The sequence below is a fragment of the Mustela nigripes genome, chromosome 4 (assembly GCF_022355385.1).
Source record: "Mustela nigripes isolate SB6536 chromosome 4, MUSNIG.SB6536, whole genome shotgun sequence".
Classification (NCBI taxonomy): domain Eukaryota; kingdom Metazoa; phylum Chordata; class Mammalia; order Carnivora; family Mustelidae; genus Mustela; species Mustela nigripes.
Genome location: NC_081560.1, coordinates 43755856 through 43772683, shown reverse-complemented (window position 1 = coordinate 43772683; position 16828 = coordinate 43755856). Strand labels below are relative to the sequence as shown.

Here is a 16828-nt window from a genome sequence, read left to right as displayed (position 1 = left end):
AAAAAAAAAAAAAAAAAAAAAAAAAAAAAAAAAAAAAAAGAAGGGCAAGCAGACAGGATGTAGAACCAGTTGGGCTCATACCTGGGAGGCAAGGTTTAGTGACATGAGGACCGAAGTTTACATGCCATTTAGAAGCAAATTGTTCATTAGTGTCCTTGGTGAGGGTGGATGAGTGGGCACAATGGTAACAAAATCTAGATTTGGAGTGAGTGAAGGAGTGCGATGTGGGGAAGACTGTTTATGATCTTTTATGAAGAAACTTAGCTGTGAAAGGAATGATTGGGCTTCATGTAAGTAAATGGAATAATGCTTCTTTCATTAACTAAAGCAGTATAGCAGTTATTTGCCCAATTAACACCTATTTGCCCTATTCTTAGTCACAGCATCCCAACTTGTTCCAAGAGACAACATACCGCACTGAAAGAGAAGAGCTCCCAAACATCCTAATAGCTGTCAGTAACCAATAAGATAATCTGATATTACATGGGTTTTCTAGAATAACTCCTTAAGAACAAGGTTGATCACTGAGCAGAAGTTGCTGTGGGCCCTTTTTTTCTTTCTTCTTTAAAAAAAAAAAAAAATCCTTTCCCTGCCCCTCCCTTTGCCTTGTACTGGTAACAGGCATCTTGGATACGAGGTAAGTTGAAAAAGGAAGCCAGTGCTAAGGATTTTGGAGTAGAAAGAGAAGAGACTGGGTACTTTGTGATGCCAAGATGCCACCAAACCAACACTCAGGCCATCTACCTCCAGAGCTCCTTAGGTGGAAGAAAATCTTTATTCTGTTTCACCTATCACAAATTCTGGCAAACACAATATCTACCAAATAATGCAGACACCCATTCCAAATTTTCAGGGCTCCCTGTAAGTCTTATTCCCGCCTTCCATTGAAAACAATCAAGGTCATCAGATGCTAAAGCACTGAATCCCTGCCTTCGGGACTTCATTTCCCTCTTATCTCAGTAACTTGGGTCCAAGGCAGAGCATTGTAACTAGGCTTAGCGAACCTTGCCTTGTGCTTCCTAACATCCCTTCTCTCTCCACTATAGGGAACATCTCCCCCTCTGTCCATTCTGGCCATAAAGATACCGAAATCTCTACCTTTAACAAACAAAACAACAACGTCACAATCGTCCTTCCAACCCCACGACTCCCGGTAACTACTCTCCTGGAAGACTTTCCTTTCTCCCACGTGCAAAGAAAGCGGAGTCCGTGTGTGCCAGCTTCTCCCTCAACCTGCCAACCTACCAGCTCACAGACGACTTCTCCAGGCCTCCTGTCCCTCACTCTCCCAACCAATGGCGCCTTAACTGCCAGGTTCTGCTCCCCTGGTTTTTACTCGCCTCAGCGGGAAGCAGGCTGGAGCGCCCCTCCTTTGTGAAACTCCTGCACCGACCAGGCTGGCTTCCTCCTTCCCCTCTCCTTCTCCTCCGTCAGCTCCTCTTCCTGTGTCTGGGGCGTTAGGCCCGAGGGACACCAGGAGCTCAGAGGAGGTGTCCGAAGCTGTCCTAACGGAACACACTCAAATGGAAGGGACAGTCTGGGAGAGAAAAAGGGACAGGGACTGATCCATCCTCTGGAGGCACCGACACTTGGGTGTGCACGCACTGGAGCTCACATGGTGCAGAAAGCTCCCCGCGAGTTTCCTCAGGTGCCTTCAGTCAAGGCAGCCTGGGGGGCGGGCCTCGTCCAGAGCGCATGCGCGGGCCATCTGCGCTAGAGCTGCACCTGCGCAACAGGCAGCACGTGCCAACCAGGGTATGTAAGGGCCGGAGCCAGGACACCCGGTGCCAGAGACTCTGCAGGTCACGGAGGTAGGTTTGGAGCAGATGGGTGTGCTGGGTTGCGGATCCCGGGGGAGCGGAGTAGACTGGATTGTGGGACCGGGGCTGGGGGTGAGCCGTGGGTAAGGAGACCCTGGGCTCAGGGGATGGGCTCCTCCAGACTGGGGAGGAGGTGGTGTGGGGTAGGCATGCTGGCGGTGAGGCCAAAGACCAGTACCCGCAGGCCGGGTCCAAGCCACTGCCCCGGGTGGAGCTCCTGGGCGCTGCCCGGGGCGCTCCAGGCGCCGTACAGCTTCCCCCTTGGCTTCCCAGGCTTCAGTCTTACTTTGCTGCTGCTGCTGCTGCTGCTGCTCTGGGAGCTGAGATGCTTTGGCAAGATGCGGCCCCGTCCCTGGGCAGCACTGCTCAGATCCTCAGTGCAGTGCAACCCTGTGCCCCGATCCCAGACGAGTGGGAAGAGACGGTGAGGACCCTGCCACCCAGGTTTGGGGTTCTGAAAGGGAACTAGGATGATTTCTCCCTTCACGGCAGTATACAGGGCTGAGCGCCACTGCCCTTTCCTTAATATGAACACCTGTTTTTCAGCCTAGAAAATGAATTCCTCTTCAGAAAACAATGCACATTTTGAGGGCGGTAACGCCAGAACCTTTTCTTGTGTGCATGCCGTGGGCCAGCAGACTTACCCGAGTCCTTGGTACCAGAATCCCAGCTATAATCCGTTCTGTGTTCCTGGGGCAGGTAAGAAATTCAAGAAGCTCAGTGGGGTTAGGGACCCTCCCCTTCAAGCAATGCCTGAGGGTTTCTAATACCTTCAAATCCATGACTTCCCTTCCCTCACCCTGTCCTGATGCAAAAGAGATTATGGCAGCACACAGGGTCAGTGATTGAAGTTCACCTTAATAGAAAATTTGAATTCTACCTATATGCCAGTTATTCTGCCAAATACTGGAAGTAGATTCTCTCATTTGACCTCAACAGCTCCATGAGCTAGGTATTATTGTTTTCATTGTTTCATAAACGAGGGAACAGAGGCTCAGAGTCCCAGACTGGCCCAGAGTTACACAAGTGTCAATTCTTACATGGATTGTGGATTGGTATAGTAGCTAAGTCGTCAGTATTCCTGAGATCATCTAGATTTTCTCTTGTGTTAACTTCTAGGTCTAATAGTTTCCACATTTTACATGGAGGTCTGTGGTCCATTTTGAGTTAATTTTTGTGAAGAGTGTTTGTTGTAAGGTCTGTGTCTAGAATCACTTCTTGGCATGTGTGTCCAGTTGTTCCAGGAGAATTTATTGAGAGGACTATCTTTGCTCCATCGTATTCTCTTTGCTCCTTTGTCAAACATTGGTTGAGTACATTTACATGTGTTTGGTTGATTTCACCAGTGAGCCCTTCTGGGCCTGACACTTTCTGTTCTGGAAGGTAATCAGTTATTGATTCAATAGATATAGGCCTTAATAGATTAACTTATTAGATATAGGCCTATACAAATGTCCCTTATTAGTTGTGTGAATCTGGCAATCTTTGCCTTTCAAGGAATTGGTCAAACAGTGTGGAGATTCCTTAAGAAATTAAAAATAGAGCTACCCTATGACTCTGCAATTGCACTACTGGGTACTTACCCTAAAGATACAGATGTAGTGAAAAGAAGTGCCATCTGTACCTTAATGTTCATAGCAGCAATGGCTGCAGCCGCCAAACTGTGGAAAGAACCAAGATGCCCTTCAACGGACAAATGGATAAAGAAGATGTGTTCCATATATACTATGGAGTATCATGCCTCCATCAGAAAGGATGAATACCCAACTTTTGTATCAACATGGACAGGACTGGAAGAGATTATGCTGAGTGAATAAAGTCAGGCAGAGAGAGTTAGTTATCATATGGTTTTGCTTATTTGTGGAGCATAAGGAATAACACGGAGGACATGGGGAGATGGAGAGGAGAGGGAGTTGGGGGAATCTGGAGGGGGAGATGAACCATGAGAGACTGTGGACTCTGAGGAACTAACTGAGGGTTTTGGAGGGGAGGGGAGTGGGAGGTTGCGTGAGCCAGGTGGTGGGTATTATGGAGGGCATATATTGCATGGAGCACTGGGTGTGGTACATAAACAATGAATTCTGGGACACTGAAAAGAAATTTAAAAAATAAAATTTTTTTTAAAAAGAAAAAAAGAGGAATGGTCAATTTTGTCTAGGTTATGGAATCTTGGAACAGAGTTCATAGTATTTCTTTTGTCTTTCCTAAGTTAGAGGCTAGACGATTGATTTTTAGATCTTTACAAAGCACTGCTTTGGTGCCATCCAACAAATTTTGACAATTGTATTTTCACTTAGTTCTAAATATTTAGCTTCTCAGATTTCTTCATTGATTCAGTGTTTCTTAGTAGTTATTTAATCTCAAAGTATTTGGGATTTTACAGTGATCTTTGTTTTTCTATATTCAGTTTTATGCTAAGTGCAGACACTGTATGCTTAATATGCTTTTTAATTTGTAAAAAGTGTTTTATGGTCCACAGTGTAGTCTGTCTTGATGAATGTTCCATGTGGGTGTGAGTAGATGTGTATTCTGTTGGATGAAGTAATATGTGTGGATGTCAGTTATTTCTAGTTGGTTGAGGGAGGTGTTGTGTTCTATTGTCTTTGCGGCTTTTTTTACCCACTACATCTGCCTTATTTTGATAGAGGAGTGTTAAAGACTCACAATAGGAATGGTGGATCACTCTATTTCTCCTTGTAGTTCTATCAATTTGCCTCCCATAGTTTCACCCCGTTAAGGGCATACACTTTAGGGATTGTTATGTTTCAGTGGAGAATTGATGTTTCATGTAATGCCACTATTTATCCCTGATCACTTTCCTTGCTCTGAAGTCTGTCCTGTCTGAGAGAAATGAAACTTGTCCACTTTATTTTGATTAGTATTAGTGTGGTATTTCTTTCTCCATGTATTTATTTGTCATTCCTGTCTTCATATTTATTTATTTTTAAAGATTTATTTGTTTATTTTAGAAAGGGGGGAGTAGCAAAGGGAGAGAGAGAGAGAGAGAGATTCTCAAGCCAGCTCCATGCTGCATGTGGAGCCCAACACGGGGCTTGATCCCATGACCCTGAGATGAACCTGAGCTGAAATCAAGAGTCAGAAGTTTAACTGACTGAGCCACTCAGGCACCCCTACTGTCTTCATATTTAAAATGGATTTTTTGTAAGCAAAACAATTTTTTGTTAACATCACAGTATATCTTGTGATGTTTTCTTGATTGTCAGGCATTCTGTACTGGATAAAAGGAAATGCTTTAAACAGGCCTTTAGTAATGTATTAAGTTGTGGAGGTGAGACAGGGATCACTTTCCTTCTCTCACTGGGTAGGGAAGAGTTAGGGTGGGTTTTTGAGACAAGTATTTGCCTCTCCCCCCCCACCCCCCATCAGTTAGGCTGTAGTTAACTAGCCTCTTCTGAGATATGACCTTGTTAAGAATAGACTTTTTCTGGCATGTGTCACAATGCCTCCTCATTCCCACTCTCCCTGTGGGAAGCACAGGGGATTTTTCTCCTAGATTTACTGTGAGAAATTAGTTGAGGTACTGAAGATAAAACTCAGAAAAGCAAAGGGTCCCCTTCAAGTTTTTAACTCTCAGATGTGTTGACCCTGAGCCCACAATTTGTCAGTATCAGTTTCTATTTTCCCTACCCTACTACTAGTTCTCATAGAGTTTTTATCTCTTGGATTTTGTTCCAGTAGTTAACTAGCCTCTTCTGAGGCTTTGTATTTGTATTTTTTTTTTTTTTTAAAGATTTTATTTATTTGACAGAGAGAAATCACAAGTAGATGGAGAGGCAGGCAGAGAGAGAGAGAGAGGGAAGCAGGCTCTCTGCTGAGCAGAGAGCCCGATGCGGGACTCGATCCCAGGACTCTGAGATCATGACCTGAGCCGAAGGCAGCGGCTTAACCCACTGAGCCACCCAGGCGCCCCTTGTATTTGTATTATTTGTGTTTGTATTCACATATCTCTCCAACTTTGTGGGTAGCACTTTGCCCTGTAACGTGCTGCAAAGGATCTGAGAAGTGTTCTTGATTTTTTTTTTTTTTTTCCAGTTCGGCTTTTTATTTTGTTTGGAGTAAGTGACTTGCAAGCTTCTTACACAACCAAAATCCAGCATCTACCATCTTTTAATGTTAATTACATATGCAGTACACCATGCTGTACAATTGAAATAGAGGGCTGAATTTATGTATTAAGTGAGACATAACATTTAGCTTTCACTGTCCAACCTATTTCCCTTAAGAAAATGCCCTCAAAGTCCATCTGTTGTCACAAAGTGTGGGATTTGTATTTTTTTTATCCTTTCCTTCTTTTTTTTCTTTAAGATTTTTGTGGCAGTTGGAAGGGAGTATGGAAAGAGGATGTCCCAGAAAAGTGAAGAGTAGTCGGCCTGTGGGAGAACCTACGTATAACTAGAGCCTACAGGCTTAGGGGGAGAGTGAGATGAAAGAGTGACATCACATAATGAGGACCTTTGGGGATCCTAAGAAATGTGGTCATTGTTCCTCATTTCCTCACTGGCAGTGACACACCCTTCAACTACTTTCCCTGGAGTGAGGGACTAGATAGAATTGGGCTAGAAAGATAATTCTAGTAGTAGTATGGATCATTAATCTATGGTATATCAGGAAGTTGGGTCAAGAAATTGACTAGTAGTTATTGAGGTAAAAATGTGGGAGAAAACTTGAAGTCCTTTGCATGGTAATGGAAGGGGGAAGGTATTAAAGAATAGCAAGAGATTTTGCTGACCAGTGAGGGGAAAGAAAAAACCCCAGCTCTAACCTCTAAGTTTTTGTAGTGGATGACTGATAGAGTACTGTGACAGGGACCTGCTATTAAGGTATTTTGTTCCAATGTGTGATATAGTGCAACATGTATGGTGGGAAGTTGTGTCTGTCTGTAGTTACATGAACTTCATTCTGTTGACTTCTAACCTCTGTAGACCATATTGAGGTCCAAGCTGAGATTTGTTTGCTTCCTTTCAATAAAGGAAGAAATTCATGAACATGTATGTATAAATACCTTAGGCCAGGTCCAAGAAGCATTTTGGTGCATTCCAACAGCGAAATTTACTTCATAAGATCAACCTCACCATATTGAGTAAATTGCCTGCTCAATGCAGATCTCAGTTAACTATTGCTTTTATAGACTTAGAAGTTTTATCTTTGTCAATTGTATAAATCTGTCTTACGAAATCAAATGCCATTCCCCACATGAATTTGTATGACAGAAATGTGTCTGGCATTATTGGCACCATTGCCCTCTTTACTTCTGAAGACTGGAAAACAGGGGAAGATGGGTCTGTGAATGAGTAGTGCTGAATAAAAAGGTTTAGAAAGGCCTGTACATACAAAGAACTTTTGTTCTTCTTTGCTTTATAAGAGCTGACATAATTATTCTTTCCACAGCCACAGCAATCCTAAATTACTCTTCCTGGGTGCTAGGTCTCTCTGAAAAAGAGTCACTACTAAGTAGGGGTGATTCATAAAACACTGACTATCTGATAGCCTGGCGACCAACCCATCAGAACAGATGCCTGCTTTCGTGGTGAAGGAACGTACTGGAGGCCCCATGGTTCTGGTCATTGCCCTTTCCCTTGTCAAATCCTGAGGATATCCATGGAGAAGTGGGGGCCAGTAGCTACCAATTGGTGTTGAAAACACTGCATATTTGACCAACTGGTGTGGTCAGCTGGCTGCATCCTGGCTGAATGTTGTGACTGGCTGCAGGAGACCGAGTGGCTAACTACTGTGTTCTCACCCTAGGTTTCAGAAATGGAAGTCTGTATTTCCCATATTCAGTGATACTCATTGAGTCTCCTGGCTTCCTCATCCCGTAGTCCCCATTGCCCACTGCCCTTAACCAAAGACCTATGTTTTGTAACACAGCATAGTTCCAGCAGTGTAACACAGTCCATCACAGTGTAGCAGTGTGCTGTTCCACAGCACAGTTCCAGCAGTGTAGAAAATGAAGATGAAGGAGACTCAGACTGAACCTCATCAGGCTGAAAACAAGTCTCAGAAACAAGACACCCACTCAGAAGGTGATATGGTGACCAGTATCCCAACTTCTAATAGTGACATAGAAACTGAAAACATTCCTCAAGCAACAGATGGAGTTTTGTCTTCTGTTGCCCAGAAGCAGCAGCTACATGGTGAGAACCCTTCTCCTAACACCATAAATAGAACACCACCTCAAGTAAACTATGCATGTGAGAAAGGGAAAGTGGGGCTAGAGCAATGCAAAGGATCCTCTGTAACACAGCTGTGGGAGACTTTGAAGGAAACTATCCATTTGTATGACCTGGCTTATGGTAAAGCCATGCCAGACATCATGGTGCAGCATTGTAGGATTTCAGAGTTCTCGGGAGAGAAGTGTGCTTCATAACTGTCACGAAGGTACAGATGGCATTATGTGTAAAGACAAAGAAAGCACTCTGTGTTTGGAACAGTGTCATGGTGTAAGAAGTGATGAGGTGGTAAAGTTGGGTTCCATCATGGACATGAACTTGGGTAAAGAAAAAGGCTATGCAGCTGTTCTCCAATTCCTGTCCTCTCTAGATGAAGCAAAAGACAGAGACGAAATCCAGGATACTCTGAATTCCAGTCTGTGCCAGTCTTCTGGATATGGCGATAAGCTCAGCAGGAAAGGCCAGTCTGCTCCAGCAATAAAGCCATTGAGGACCTGAGCCTAGAGTTCAAAACCTGGAGTCCTGTTCACTTTGGGGAAAGCATGCCAGACAATGGTAGTGGGGGCCGTGGCTTCCCTGTGAAAGTGGGCAAAGGTGAAGTTGTAGAGAGCAACAGCTACCCTGAGAATTATGTCCTCCCCCCTACCTCCCTCGCCCAGTTCAGCCATGTTGATGAAGGCATTCAGTGTGATGTGAGCCAGTGGCAGGATGCAGAGCATGAGAAATCTCCTGAGTCCTCATCAGAGAGCAAAAAGACAACAGAAGAAGAATTCATATGTGGAGAACTGGAAGAGGTGGTGGAGAGAAGAGGGACAGCTGCTCAACGCATGTGTCTAGCTCTGCCTGGTTGGTCCAGATGAATAGCAGGCTGGTAGATGAAGGGATTCAGTGTGATAGGAGCTGGTGGCAGGATGCACAGCTGGAGAGATCCCTTGAGCAAATGCCTTCCAACGATGGAAGAGTCATTTCCAGATTGCAAAACTAAGGGATCACGGAGAAGGACCATCAGGAATGGGAGACTGAACACAGATGAAGAAGAAATGACCATGAATGATGAGATTGAGGAGGAGGATCATGAGAACTTCAAAAAGTGTGCAAAGATTTAAAAAACTGAAAGGCAGGAAGCAGAAGTTCCTGAGAAACTTCTCAAGTGGGAACACAGTCTATTTATTGAAGTAAAATGGTACCTTGAACACTGTACTTCCCAATGATTTAGAAGACTATGATTTGGAAGAGGAAGCTGAAGATGAAATGTATCAGATAGAATGCCTCTTGGAAGAAGTTAGTCCACTGAGCTGTGAGATGTCTTCCAAAGGGAGGATTAATCATGAGGTTGGCAGGGTTATCAGGATGCCAGCTGAGTGCTCTCTCCCTCCCCAACTTATTGTGTGGAGCACCAGAGAAAAGGACAGGTTAAATCTTGGAGAATATGAGAACATCCCTGTGGTGTGCAAAGTGACAGGACAGGATGGCAGGTTCCGAGGGGAACATACCATGGCCATGCAGGAGGGATTGGAGTCCAAGAGAGCCTCTCCCAAGCCCTGAAAATGTAAGTGACTAATGGACTCATCCCATTTTGTTGTTGTCTGTGGTGGTTCCCCACTGGGTCCTGGATGCAAAGGCAGCCATAGATCAATAGTATTTCTTCAGGGCGCCTGGGTGGCTCAATGGGTTAAGCCTCTGCCTTTGGCTCAGGTCATGATCTCAGGGTCTTGGGATTGGGCCCTACATTGGCGTCTCTGCTCAGCGGGGAGCCTGCTTCCCCCACCCCTGCCTGCCGCTCTGCCTTCTTGTGATCTCTGTCTCTCAAGATAATGAAGAAATACTTTTTTAAAAAAGATTTTATTTATTTTGGAAGTATGTTCTTAAACAACTGTAGGTGCCCATGTTTGTAGGATTGGGAGAGATCCCAGGTTTGAGATCCTACATTCTAGGAAACTGTGATGTAATTTGAAACAAAGAGCTATAGGAGTTGATGGAAAGCTGGGTGGTGGTAAAGGAAAGAGAAAAGAGTCATGCACATAGAGCTAGGTGAAGTTGCTGAGAAAGGGCAGTCCCTGTGGAGGCGGTGAATTTTGATACAAATTTGAGGGCTGTGGTTTGGAGACAGTAGCAAGAGCTGGATTGGTGAGCCAGGAGAGGTCAAGTTTGTTTCAGGGGTTGAGCTTGAGAAGAATCAGCCAGAAGGGAGACCTGTGACAAGTTGGGCAAATGGGTCTAAACAGACTGGGCTAAAATAGTAGAAATTTTCCTTTTGCGATTTTTGTCCGTAGGCAGTAAGGAGGTGCCCAAAGCAAATTGAATGGAGAAGGGACAGGAAGAAATGTGCTCTAGGCCTCTTCAGCTGGCAGTAATAGTGGAGGAGGAATTTGAAGCATGTCCATATGGCTGAAACCCCTGTATAAAGTCAGTTTAACTGAACATTGGATATAAAGGATCCTAACTCACATGGGAGTAAAAGGTAAAATCTCAGAGAATCCATTAACAAAACTGATTCTTTAAGGGAAAAATAAAAAGGCTCGAGGGGCACCTGGGTGGCTCAGTCAGTTAAGTGTCTGCCTTTGGTTCAGGACTTCATCCCAGGTTCCTGGGACTGAGCACCGTATTGGGCTCTCTGTTCAGCAGGAAGCCTGCTTCTCCCTCTCCCTCTGCCTGTTGCTCTGCCTGCTTGTGCTCTTTCTCTATCTCTCTGTCAAAAGAAAAAAAAAAGGCTGGGGTTTGAACTTGTACCTAGAGAAAATGATAACATCCATGGACAAGGAAGCTTGGGAAAGAAAGTTGTCTTGCTTTACTGTGTAGTTGTCAGTGGGAGGACTGGACTAGCAGGTCATGAACACCTGGTTGAAGCTTGAGTTTGGATCACCCTATGTTTAGGGAGAGGGCTCAAAAGAGTAGGAAGGGCCCAATGTACAGCGTGGGGGATGATTATACTGGGGAGCAAAAATGAGATAAAGCAAGTAAGTGATGAATGGGACGCATAAGGACCCCCGGGGAAATTTAATTAAGTTCCAGCCTTAGTTTCTAAACCAGAACACTGTCGATCTTACCTTTAGTCTTCTTAAAGTCTTATTTGCCTCTGCTCTCATTTCCTATCAGAGTGTACATGTTTTTTTCCATCCTATCACAGCCCTGTGAAGAAGATAACTTCAGTTCACTCTTGGTCACACAGCTAAGATTATAATTTTCAGGCCGAATGGTCTAGGTTGTGTCTATTACTGTTTGTTTTCAAATGATTGTTTTTCTGGACTATAGAATGATACAGAATAGTATCCTGAATGGTAGATTTTTCTTGAAAGATGTTTGTTTGTTTGTTTTGAAGGATGTTTTTTGATTTCTGTTTTCCCTTTGTTTTTAAGCAACTTGGATAATTTAATGTATGAGTGCCTTCTTCCCTTAGGTAACTAAGAGATGGAATACCGAGGTACCTTATGAATTTCAGACAGATTTGAGGCAGATGCTCTCTACCTGTACAGCAGGTATAGAGATTGGTATCTATCTTGTGCCCAAGGTGGGTGTCTCATGATTGGCTTTTAGGACTTTGTTTGGGGTTTCCTAGTCAGGGTATGTTCTGCCCTCCAAAAACTAACACTGCCTGTGGGCAGTGAAAAATGGCAGCATTCTGACTGGGTAACAGACCTGTAGTTCTATAGATCCTCGCTTACAAGTTGATTGGAGCCAAAGCCTTTCAGTTCTGTGGAATGTCATTTTTATGCTGGTTTTCCACACTTAATTCCCAGAGCTGTTAATGGTAGTCTCTTATGGGTTATATGGGATTTTGTAAATTATCCCGGTGGCTTCACTTAAAGTGTCCCAGTTTAGAGGTGGCAGAGCTGGGTACTGGAAGTTCAGGTTCTCCCTTAGGGGTTTAGTAGCCTAAAGGACAGGCTCACCTTCAGACTTGAGTTTTGGTGTTGAGTATCCCTGCCACACCTTCAACCCCTAGGCCTGGGGTGTCAGGGAGTAAGCGGTACGTGGCCTTTTAAAGACCATCTTGCCTTGCAGTGGTTATATAGGAAGTCTGATAACCAAGGCAAAAATGTTGTGACCTTCCACCTTCTCCTAAAGATGGAAACTAACAACGTTAGTAATGATTCTCTGTGGAGGTGGAGTCTGTTATACAATCAATTTAAGGAAATGTATTATTCTACTGTTATTTCAGAGGAATGAAATTGCTGAATTTCAGCTACATAATAGAAGAACTAAGTAGTGCATCATCATGATGGCTTAAAGTTCCTTGATTTGAACTAATAAAGCGATTATACCAACAAAAAGAAAACGTGATATTGCAAAGCCTTTCATTAAATTAAAAGGCATTTAAGAGGTATTTAAAAAGGAATTAAAAGGCATAATTCAGCAAATAAATTCAATTGCATGTGTGTGTGATTCTTAAGCATTTTCTTTGCCTCTCAAATGGCCACATCACTTGTAACACCACCAATAGAGTTGGATGATTCATGAATACTTCTGTCATGTATATTACTGTCTTACAATCTCCAGGGACCTTTAAATATGGGGAAAAGGATGGTGGAGTTGATGATGGAATAAAGAGATAACGAATTCCCCATAATCAGGAACTACCCTGGGTATGGTGAAGATACCTTACTCGTTGTATAAATGGAAACCAGGCATAAAGTAGGTTCACTGATGGATATATCCAGGGGTTGTCTGTACTAGTGTATTCTGTAGCTCCATCCACTGTACTCCTTGAAACAAAGAAAACTTTAGGGAAACAGTTCTTTTATGCTTTTAAAACCTAAGATCTAGATGGTCAACTTGTAATCAATAGTGTCTCAGTAACTGGTAGAGTTTAAGTCTGACTAGGTAACAAAAAGATTTATATGTGGCTGAAGACTTCCTATATTTGAAAGGACAATGCATGGTAGCATTTGTGGTGTTGCAGATGTGGGATTTTATTGGTGTGTGACCAATAATGCCTCTCTGGAGGCATTTATGAATATACATCAATGGCACCAGCCAGTGTTGTCTCTACATTAAGTTGTGTGAACCTATACTTTCTGTATTTGTAACTCCTTATACTCACATAATACTTCTGTAGATAGCATAGTGAAATATAAAACATGATAGCCATGCTATGGAGGGAAAAAAGAGTGTTCCAAGGCTCTTTTTATGTAAAGATACAGGACTTTGCATTATTCCCAGCTCAGGACTGCTTTAACTCCAGCCCCATCCTATATCCCCACCTATGACTGGATAAGGTTTTCTGTTTATACCCAATGTGCTGTTTTCACTTTCATGACATGACACATGAAGTATAGTAGCAGGTGTACTTGTCGCACCTTTGAATCATGGTGTACATTTTTTGTGCTATTGATAATTGCTGTACATTCTATGGTGTATCCCCATGATATAGGTTTTTTTTTTTTTAAGATTCTATTTATTTATTTATTTATTTAGACAGAGAAAAAGCACGAGCACAAGCAGGGGAAGTGGGAGAGGGAGAAGCATGCTTCTTGCTGAGCAGGGAGCCTCATGTGGGCTTTGATCCCAGGACCCTGGGATCATGACCTGAGCAGAAGGCAGACGCTTAACTGAGCCACCCAGGTGCCCCTATGTAGTTAATTTTTAAAATATCTACTAGGGATAACAGTTTTCTATGCCCACCCCACCCTACCATGCACAGATTGCATCATGTCTGCTACATATCCGAGCCTTTGCCTTCACCACAATGCCCTCTGCATCCCCTTGCTCTATAAAATCTGGGGACTAAAGTCTGGACTTCATGGAAAATAGTTGTGTGGATGCCTGGATTGTTCCCTATCTGATCCCATCAGTGAGTTACCCTAAATAAAATTGTAAACTGTATGGAGTTGCTTGCTTTGTTTTCTGGTTTCAAACTACCTTCTCAATTAGCAGGGTAATTTACTGCCCATCCTCCATCTAACACCACGTGTGGGATTGGGCCTGCGGTTCATGAGTATGTGGACACACATGGTGCAGTATGGTGTCCACTGGTACTTCCAAATCCTGTTCCATCTGGAGAATTTATCCACCAATATGTCATTCAGTGTGTTGGAGGGTGAGGATATAACAGGGAGCATACTCTGAGCCCTCAACAAGTTTCCAGATTGGCAGGCATTCAGGCAAGGAAATAGTCACTTTAGAGTGCACTAGGTGCCTCAAGTATTGAGAAGCACACAGGAGGAAGAGCTGAGAGCTTTTGGGAGGGATTGGGCTAGGTTTCTGACTCAGAATTGAGGTGACTGGTAGCACCATCTTTAGAGTAAAAATAAGCTGAAGGTATTTTGCTTGAGAGCCAATAGAATGGTGGAGTGCCCACAGGACATCAAAGTGAATAAGTCTAGGGCCCAGGAGAGTGTTCATCAGAATACTGATACTTTAAACCGTAAGAGTCACTGAGAATAGAAGAGTGAAGAGAAAGTCTAAGCCAGAACTGTGAGAAACGTTGATATTTAAAGGACTGAAGCCAAGAGTTATACCAGAGGGTGAGCAGGAGCAGCCAATGAGATGGTTACATTAGAGCTCTGGAAAGGTGCCATGAAATCCAGTTGCTAAGGATCTTTCGTGAAAAAGTGGTCAACAATGTCAAATGCTAAAAAAATTAAGAAAGGACTGGAAAGAATTTGTTAGATTTGATAACAACTGCAATACTGGTTCTCCTAGCAAGAGCACTTCCAGAGATGTTACGGGCTAAATTATGTCCCAAGCTTCATATGTTGAAGTCCTATCACCCAGTGTGACTACATCTGGAGAATAGGACCTTTAAGGGAATGATTAAGGTTAAGTGAGACCATAAGATCCAAAAGAACTGTTCTTATAAAAAAGCAAGTGTTGGGAGCCATGAGGCCTGGTTGAGGGCATTGCCCCACTAGGTTAAGGTTTGATGCAGGCCAAATCCTGCCGAGGGCCGGATTAGCTCGGCAGATAACCACGGTCTGATAGTCTCTTGCCTTTTTCTCTGATCCCTGTATCTCTTTCAAATAAAGAGCCCCTTGTTAATCTGCCACAAACATCTCTCAGGCTTGTGGGCCGGAGCAACTTCAAGGAGGTAAATTATTCTGTACCTAGGATACTGGAGAACTTTAGATGTGTACTGTGATAGACGGTTTCCTCCCTAGGATGATGTTTGTCCAGTGATTTCCCAAGCCGAGCCATTGAAATACACCCTGTCTCCCGCAAAGGTAATGCCTTCTTGTTCCTACTTCTCTCCTATATACTTAGTTCCTCCAGATAGCTTCTCGTTTTCCATGAATCTACATCCTGTTTTTCTGCAGTTCCTTACTATCTAGTTCATCTGTAAAGCTTCTCCATTTCCATTAATCTATATCCTGTTTTCCTGCAGACCCCAGGAACCCCCCCCCTTTTTTTTTTTACCAAAAAGCACATATTTATGCTACCTTCCATGGCTTTCTGAGGGACATAATTACTCAAGAAGCCAGACCCTGTCCCCCATCCCTGGTGCCAGTCTGTGCCCATTATAGCTTAACCAGAATAACATGTACTGAACAAAGAGAAATTATCTGATGAGTGCTTGAGTCCTTTGATGTCCTTTGCATGAATGTAACCCCCTACCCCAAGTAAACTGCCTATATAAGAAGCTCTAAAATCAGAATAAAGATGGAGACGCCTAAACTCACTAACAGACCAAAACTCACTGTGTGGTTCTCTCATTCCTCTTGCCAACACTGCCCCTCCTTTGGGGATACCTGGACCTGTCGAGGCTGGACCCCGGCAAGCAAGAGCTAACAGAGTACTCTGTGTGGGCATAGAAGAAAGGCCAAGTGAAGGCTCAGAAGGCAGCAGTCTACAAGCAGAAAGAGTCGTCTCACCAGAAATCAATCTACTGGCACTTTAATGTGGAACTTTTAGTTTCCAGAACTGTGAGAAAATCTATTTCTGTTGTTTAGGTACCCATTCTGTGGTATTTTGTTATGGAAGTCCAAGTGTACTAATCTAAGAGGTATATCCAAGAGCATGATGGGTAAGGAAAAAAGAAAAGTATATAAAGAGAGCAAATATAATTGATCTTTGAACACAGAGGTTAGGGTGTCAACCCTCTGCTCAAAAATCTGAGTATATCCTCACTACCCCCAAACTTCTAATAGCCTACTGTTGACTGGAAGTCTTAACAGGTAACATGATTGATGAACATGTATTTTGTATGTTGTATGTATTATACACTGTATTCTTACAACAAAGGATGTTAAAGAGTGGTAAAATCATAAGAGAAAATATACTTACTCTATTTATTGAAAAAAAAAATCTGCATATAAGTGGACCCACAGAATTCAAACCCATGGTGTCATGGGTCAACTGTATAGGCAATTCTTTCAAGAAACTGCTCAAGCAGTGACTCCCAACTGAGGCTGTTTCCATACATTTTACTTATCTTATTATTAAGCCATTTTATTGAAGTATGATTGATATACAACTTGACTCATTTAGAGATAAGCATATACCCATGAAAATACTCCCCACAGTCTATGCCATAAACCTTCAAACGTTTGTTCCTGCATGCATACATGCTCTCTCTCTCGTTCCCTCCCTCCTCCTCTCTCACACTCTCTATATAACTTTTTCTATATATTTATATATATGAAAAACTCACTATATATATGTATAAAACTACATATATAGAGCAAACATAAGATCTTCCTTCATAAAATATTAAGTATGATATAGTATTATTACTTGTTGACACTATGCTGTAAAGTCAATTTCTAGGACTTACTTATATAAGTAAAATGTCTTACTCTTTGACTAATACCTTCCCATTTCCCAATCACCTTAGCCCCCGGGAACCACCATTCTATCGTCTTGTTTCTATGGGTTTGACTA

General features: G+C 43.1%; 1 protein-coding gene across 1 annotated transcript in view; it reads right to left on the bottom strand.

Annotated features, from left to right (window-relative positions):
* Nucleotides 1-10913, bottom strand: part of KBTBD2 (kelch repeat and BTB domain containing 2) — a 194110-nt gene extending 183197 nt beyond the window's left edge. Inside the window, exon 1 of the mRNA XM_059396597.1 lies at nucleotides 10849-10913. The gene's annotated coding sequence lies outside the window, so the exon portion shown is untranslated. The remainder of the gene's footprint in view (nucleotides 1-10848) is intronic.
* Nucleotides 10914-16828: the final 5915 nt, after the last annotated feature.